General features: G+C 34.2%; 1 protein-coding gene across 1 annotated transcript in view; it reads right to left on the bottom strand.

Moving 5' to 3' along the window:
* LOC108975185 (serine proteinase stubble) overlaps positions 1-914 on the bottom strand; it is a gene marked incomplete in the record, with an annotated part of 85,553 nt that extends 84,639 nt beyond the window's left edge. Inside the window, 1 exon segment of the mRNA XM_018943522.1 lies at positions 605-914.
* Between the last annotated feature and the right edge of the window lie 7,065 nt (positions 915-7,979).

Genomic DNA, 7,979 nt, shown 5'->3' with positions numbered 1-7,979 from the left:
TTTAATAAGTTTTATTTTTTATATTTTGTAATATAAATAATTATTTTAAGTATCGTTTTCCATTTTTTTCCCCCTTAAAATAAATTTTTACATTACTTTGAATTTATAAATTATTTGTTTTTATTTAAAAGCTTTAAATGGGAAGTCACATAGTGACACATATTTTTTCTTTTTTTCTTTTTGATACAATTTAAGTTTCATAAATTGTTTTATGCACAAATAATATTTTTTCGTAATTTTTACCAAAGCTGTGGAACGCTTCAARTAATATTCAGCGAACTGATTAAAATTTATGTTTACTGCTGCACACTTACTGCACTTGGATAATGTATTTTGTGCCTGAATTTAATATATTTTAAAAAATTTTCATTGTTTTAATAGAATTTCATTATATGACACCCTCATGGGTGACAGAACTTTTCACACTTTTTTTTTCTTATTTTTATATTTTTTTTTTATTAAAAAAACACTTAAAATTTCTGCGTTACCGCTTTTTACATTTGCTCTTCGCACAAACTTAATTAGCACGGCAGCTCCAACTTGGAAAAATATTTTTTCGCTTAGAAACTACAACAACAACGTGCAAAGCATGTTCCTTGCCCACCTGTTTGTGCAATTCGAACAGCATACAGRATCCTGTAGCACGGCTTGTGACACCTGTGGCAAGTTTTCATTAGACAGCTATGCGCTTATTATCGTCTCCGCATTTGTATGCGAGTATTTTTGCAAGATATTCATTCAAATGTGCTCCACAAAACCATAAGCGAATTGAAAAAATGCAACAAACGCGACTTGAAGAAGCAACAACAAACGCACAACACAATTGGTGTTAGCACTTTAAGCCGAGCGATTAACGCGAATGCGAACCATGCCAAACGGATGAGAAGCTCGAAAGTGTACCGCACGCTGGCGCGTTCAAGCTGGAACTGGCAATTGGTAGAGCCGGCGCAGCGCATAAAACCAGCTCGAAAGCAAGTCTCGACCAGAAAATGCCGCGGCTAATTTTGCAAGCGCAGCCAAGATTATGCGCTGCAAAGAAAAACTGAAGCCACGCGGAGACGCTCTGGAAAGTTGCAAGACTGGTAAGAGAAGATGAGCGGCGAATGAAAGCGGCAATTGATGAAAGAGTGGCTGGAAGTTGCTGTGGAGATTGTAAAAGAGAGAGTATTAGCAATCTTGAAGACAGAAAGCAATAGGAGGAAAGAGCAATAGAAATGGAGTATAATGATTGCAAGAGAAATTAAAAATTTTTTAATGCTGTGTGAGAAGGGAAACTCTCTGCACAAAATATCATATTGCAGAACCTTAAGCTTTCCTTTACATTATTAAGATTTGTCATTATATTTTTCCCATTATTTACTTAAGTAACAAACGTATATAAAAATATTATTCGGAGCCAATGAAACTTTCATGCAATTTTTAAAAGCTTTAGAATGCTCTAYAGTGAAAGCTCCGACATGAAATTAAACTTTCATGCAATTTTTGGAAGCTTTAGACTGAAGCTCTACAGAGAAAGCTCCGAAATGAATGAAWCTTTCATACAGTTTTTAAAAGCTTGAGTACGAAAGCTTTATGGGGAACACTACGCGACATGGAACTAATTTTTCATACAGTTTTCAAAAGCTTTAGAGTGAAAGCTCCGACATGGAATAAAACTTTTATGCATTTCTTAAAAGCTCTACAGAGTTGCACTACCAAAATTCATTCATCGAAATAAAATAAAAACTTAAAAGCCCCCTATTTACCAGCAAATTGCTCTCTTAAAATAACGTTCACTCATTTAACACTTTTCTCAATTCTCTTACTTTTTATGCTGCCAGTTTCCTGTCTTTGCCAGCTGTATCTATCGTAGCAACAAATTTTTGGTTTATCACTGATTACGCTCATCATTTAGTGTATTTGTAGAGAATCTGCGCTCAATTGAAAACAAATTGCTAGTCACTCTMCTCCACGCCTGCGAGCATAGGGCGGTACGTGCATATATCAAAACTACCTACAATTAACTATTCATCACTTTTTTCACACGCTGAGTTATTGATTTATGCGTACACTTGCCTACTGTGGTTATAAACGTGGTATAAGCATAGCTTTTGGTGTGAGCTAGAGAGAGACTTTTGGAAAAAAATTCAGTCTAATTTGAGAATATTAGAAAAATATTTTGGGACTTGAAGAATATTAAAAAATATACAACACCAGTACTTTTAGAAAAATACTGAACAATTTACAAGAACAATACTTTCAGAAAAATTTCGACAAACGTTTGCTAAAATCCAGAAACAGAAAGTATCATATATAAATATCTTTATTAAAAAAAATCTAGTTTAACATATATATATATGCCGTTTTAACAAAATGTAAAGAATTTTGAAGTTTAAAAAAAMAAACCAAGATATCTTAAATTTTTATGATTTTGAGTACATAGAAAATATGTGAAGAGAGAGAGTGGTTTGAGGTGAGATAAAGTAAGTGGATAGGGGTTGTGTTAATTTTATATTAAACCAAGTGCGCAAAAAAATTACTRTATATATTCTATTTTCTTTTTATTTTTATCACTTCACCTTCCCTGCAATAACCGCTTAAGATCTCGGGCACCCTGCAGACCTCTTTGTCTCTTTTCAGTATACATTTTTTATACTTTCGCAACAAAGTTGCTAAAGAGAGTATTATAGTTTTGTTCACATAACGGTTGTTTTTAAGTCCTAAAACTAAAAGAGTCAGATATAGGGTTATATAAACCAAAGTGATCAGGGTGACGAGTAGAGTTGAAATCCGTCCGTCCGTCTGTCCGTCCGTCCGTGCAAGCTGTAACTTGAGTAAAAAKTGAGATATCATGATGAAACTTGGTACACGTATTTYTTKKCTYCATAAGAAGRTTAAGTTCGAAGATGGGCMAAATCGGCCCACTGCCACGCCCACAAAATGGCGGAAACCGAAAATCTATAAAGTGTCATAACTAAAGACATTAAAATGAAATTTGGCACAAAGGATCGCATTAGGGAGGGGCATATTTGGACGTAATTTTTTTGGAAAAGTAGGCATGGCCCCGCCCCCTACTAACTTTTTTGTACATATCTCGGAAACTACWATAGCTATGTCAACCAAACTGTATAGAGKCGTTTTCTTCARGCGCTTCCATATACAGTTCAAAAATGGAGGAAATCGRATAATAACCACGCCCACCTCCCATACAAAGGTCATGTTGAAAATCACTAAAAGTGCGTTAACCGACTAACAAAAAACGTCAGAAACACTAAGTTTTACGGAAGAAATGTCAGAAGGAAGCTGCATCCAGGCTTTTTTTAAAAATTGAAAATGGGCGTGGCGTCGCCCACTTGTGAACCAAAAACCATATCTCAGGAAGTGCTCCACCGATTTCAATGAAATTCGGTATATAATATTTTCTTAACACCCTGATGACATGTACCAAATATGGGTAAAATCGGTTCACAACCACGCCTGAAATCTCGATTATCACTTTATCATGTGAGAGTATAAAATGTTCGGTGACACCCGATCTTAGCCCTTCCTTACTTGTTTTTTAATAATTTTTATTATATGTGACCTGTCCTACGAAAAGGGAGCTAACGKGCGAAAACTAGTTTTCTGGGAAACAGCTGTTAAAAATCTCATCTTCCATCCGAAYCAACTWAAAAGTGARAATTGATTTTTTGGATTTTTTGACACCTAAGCCCCCWTTCSGTAGGCCAGGTCACATTTTATTAATATTATTTTGGAAATCACCGCAATAGTTTACTTAAAAATGTTATTCAACAMAGTTCCCGTCAAGGAAGATATACTCATTTTAACGACCATCCAACATTTCGATACCACTTTTGTAGTGCGATTTGTCTTCGACAGACAAAAATTTCTGACCAGAAAACTTTGTTTTAAAATCTAAGAACAAGAAATAGTCTCTTGGGGCCAGTAATGGAAAATGCGGTGGATAAGGAAGCATATGGAATCCCAATTGATGAATTTTTGCCGTTGTCCCTGACTGCCGATTGGACTTCTGGGTGAAATAATAGAGAACATGTTGCATCCATTGTCAGATATGAATGCGAAATTTCGGGCTTATTATGCGTGAACATCTCCAAACACTGCTCTGAATCAACAACACACAGTTGTTTTTGGTCAGAAGTGAGCTCACGATTCACCCAATTTACATAGAGCTTTCTTATACCCAAATATTCGTGAGTGATATAATGTACACGTTCAGTTGATATCTTCAGAGTGCCTGCAATCTCGAACAACTTCACTTTCCAGTCATCTACAATTATTTTGTGGATTTTTTATTTAATTTTTTTTTTTGATGTTTTTGTCGGTAACAACCACTTTTGGGAGCCCACTGCGTTCACCGTCATCATTGCTAATTTCACGAAACCTAAACTTAGCATGCCAATCCTTGATGGTTAATACTCCGACATGACTTATATTTTTTCCCTTCAAACAGCATGCTAAATTCCTTTTTATCCATTTTTTTTTCACACTAATAAAAGTTGCGTCTTTCAAAATGATATAATTTACAAAGTGCTGATTTAAAATTTATTCACACCCCTTTTGAAGGTTAGGACTAACTAAGAATCATATGAACTTAATTCTAGTTGCACCATGCATGTGCCAGGCAGGGGAATTTTCAAYCTGAGCTATCTATGCAATTTAATATACTTGAACTCACAAATAAAAATATACTAATATTTTAAAATTATGGATCAATAAATTACATTAATCAATAAATTTTAAGAAAAAAATTGCGACTGATGTACTAAAATGTTCCATCATATAGAGCTATTTTTGTCATTTTAATAAACCATGGTGATTTGACCCCACACTCATGAATGAAAAATCCTACATGTTAGACAATTTCTAGTTTTTGCAACAACAAATTGGCAAGAAACAGCCTCTAACATCACAATCGCAAACTGTTTGTAAACTACAGTTATTATTACAGATTTTATAAAATTAAATTGATTTGAAAATTTATATTTCAAATATCGTCCTCCAATCCTAAAAATTTACCTCGCTCCCCACCAAGTTCGTGCCTTAAGTCTTTTATCTGCCAACAGCAATACAATCGGCGGCAGCACTACGCCAAGTCATTTCGTCACTCGCAATTAAGCGCAAAGTCGGAAATTCCGCCTACCTATAATTTACCTATCGATTTACCGTTTGCCGCTATAAGTTTTGTTTACACTTTTTTGTTGCTGCTGCTTTGATTATCACAAGCGCTATTGACTGTTTGCTTGGTRCGTCGCTCAGCGCTGCGGCCGCGTCATTTGTTTACAATTTTAAAGCTTTCAATGTCGTCGTCGCTGCCGTCGTTACTGACTTGTTAAGAGATTTTATGGATTTATGCGCAAGCRTAAGCGAGTGTGTGACTATGACTATACAACTTTGTTGATTTTGTTGTATTTTGTTATTGTTTGCGAATGTTGCAATCGGAAATGTCAGCTAATGCAACATTTTGCAACAAATTTCACTTGCTTACTAAGCAAGCGGYTTACTTCATGACTCACTTGCCGGTGGACTGATTTGCTGCTTTCGAGTTCGCCGAAATCAATTAGGGCTTTGAATGAAATGAAATTAAAAAAAAAGTGGTAAATATGTGTTTTGTACTTTTCACCCTCTGCATTGTTCATTTAATTTAAAAATTAAGAAATATCTGCTATATGTGAATACTTCGAGAAAAACTAAATTTTATAAATATATAAAAAAAAAATTTCAGATATTTTACCAATTTAATATCGTACAAATATATAGCATAATTTATGGAGGCAGCTTTGAAAAAACAGCAATACAAAATATAATATTTTAAGGAAAATATTATTTATTAAAATCAGAATCTAGGGAGACAAGACGAGTTAACAAAAATTTTGCCGGAAAAAATATCATAGACTTGGCAATGGACCAGTAATCACCGTTAAAAAAGTGTGATGAAATTAAAAATCAATTTCGTTTTTTTGATGATACATTGTTTTGCATTTTAGGTGACGATATATGTACATATWTTTTCAATTGTTGTGATCCTATTTTAATTTGTAGAAATTGACATATCGCAAAGAGACTATGTGTACTATGACAGTGACTCCATTGGTGCTTGATTCGTAGACAGTGACAGAACCATTTTCATTCTCACAACGTCACACAGGAATATTAAAATTGATCATAGCCGTTCCTGAGGGGTGGGATTTCACCTAAATAAGGCGCAGTATCTCGCTCATTCAGTCCAATTTTTACACAGGCTRCTATTAAGCTTTTAGCAGTACCTTGGCTGTAATATTTAAGGGGTTATATCCACTTATGATTTTCAATAAATCGATATTTTTGTTTCATTTTTTGAATGTACATATATTCAAGAATATTCTCTGAAAATTTCAAGTTGATTCGACTTATAGTTTCGACGACTTACGCAGATATATTTTCAGGTAATGATCGAAAGAATAAGGTTGTGGCAATAATTTCCATTTTTTAAGCCACTTTGAATTGAAAAATTTTCATGAAAACTGATTTTTTTTTTTGAACAGCAGCCATTTTGTCAAAAATCAAAATTTTGACTAGACCTTCGATCATTACCTGTATTTATTTATCACAAAACTAAATATTTTTGGTTTTGGTCTTCACATGATTTAGACCAGAGATATCTTGCTCACCGCCAAGCACTTTTTTCGGACGTCTCTCCGCAGATCATCTACAGGAGCTAGGCGATCCAATTAAATAAACCGTTGATTGTTAAAGTACATTAAATTCTGTTTAAGTACATGTTTTCCATTAATGTATAAAATAAAATCCCTCTTTTGAAAAACTTCACAAAAAACACGTTTTTTCTGCCTCGCAAGTGGTTGTAATCCCTTAATACTTTTGATATTTATAAAGAGTGGGCATAGCTATTATCAGATTTCATCGTTTTTCACGTTTTTTTAGGAGGTGGTCGCCTTTTTTGTGCGATAAGTTATGTTATTCCACATTCCATTAAATTTTGTGTGCGGAATCAAATGTCTGGTGMCGAAACGTTCAGTTTTTTGATTGTTACAAATTACTCAGAGAGGGTCGAGAACGCATTGCCAATGAATCACGTCCARGACGGCTATCAAAATCAACTAATGATCAACATGTCAATAAAATAACGAAATTGGTCCCTAGTAAATATATCAGTGAATGAAGATGACCAGATTGTAGACATATAAATGAAGAGCTTTTACGTTAAGAACGGTGCCATGTAACGATGGTAAAAGCCGGTACCCTTCAAGCTTCTCTCAAATGCCAACATCACTTCAGACTACAAGAATTATATAATCTAAGAAAATAAAATTTAAATSACGTCACTGATTTCAATGAATTTAGACCAGATCTCAAGGCGTAACATCGAAAACTTTGCCACCAGTATACTCTTTTCTAAAGATAGACTAGCAACTTCGAAAATGTGAAGCCTAAAAAACCGGTCGAATTTATTGTGCTTTAATTCGTTTTATTATTTTTAATTTCTCTTATTCTATTCTACTTCCTGTTAATATTCTTTATTCAACTCTTCTATTTGACATTTATTATTTTGATTATTATTCGTTGAGTTCTGACAATATTTAAAACGACTGCTATCCCATCTTATACCAAATTGGGTCAAAATATCAGCATTTCCTCTACTTCATTCACACATATACATACAAACMCATRTACATATATCTCTCATATTACATAAACCAAAGAATTTCCATAATTTAACATATTTCGCCCATCWAATTCAACTCAGCAAATTTCATTCTCACCATTCACTTTGTCGCCACGCCTTTGTGGCGCAGACATTCATTACCCAGAATAGTAAGCGGCCACTCTAAAGTAGCACACATTTGCGTCACTTTTGATTTATATTGACAACAATTTATGTGATCTCCATATAAATCGCTCAGCTAAATAGCTTGCCACCTACCGTGCGCCAACTAACTGTAGCTATTAATACATTTTTCTTGTTGCTTGTTGGCTCTGCACTT

Source organism: Bactrocera latifrons, unplaced genomic scaffold, assembly GCF_001853355.1.
Source record: "Bactrocera latifrons isolate USDA-ARS-PBARC rearing strain unplaced genomic scaffold, ASM185335v1 scaffold_62, whole genome shotgun sequence".
In the NCBI taxonomy this organism is placed as follows: domain Eukaryota; kingdom Metazoa; phylum Arthropoda; class Insecta; order Diptera; family Tephritidae; genus Bactrocera; species Bactrocera latifrons.
Note: the sequence above shows the minus strand (reverse complement) of the source record. Positions and strands in the feature narration are given on the sequence as shown.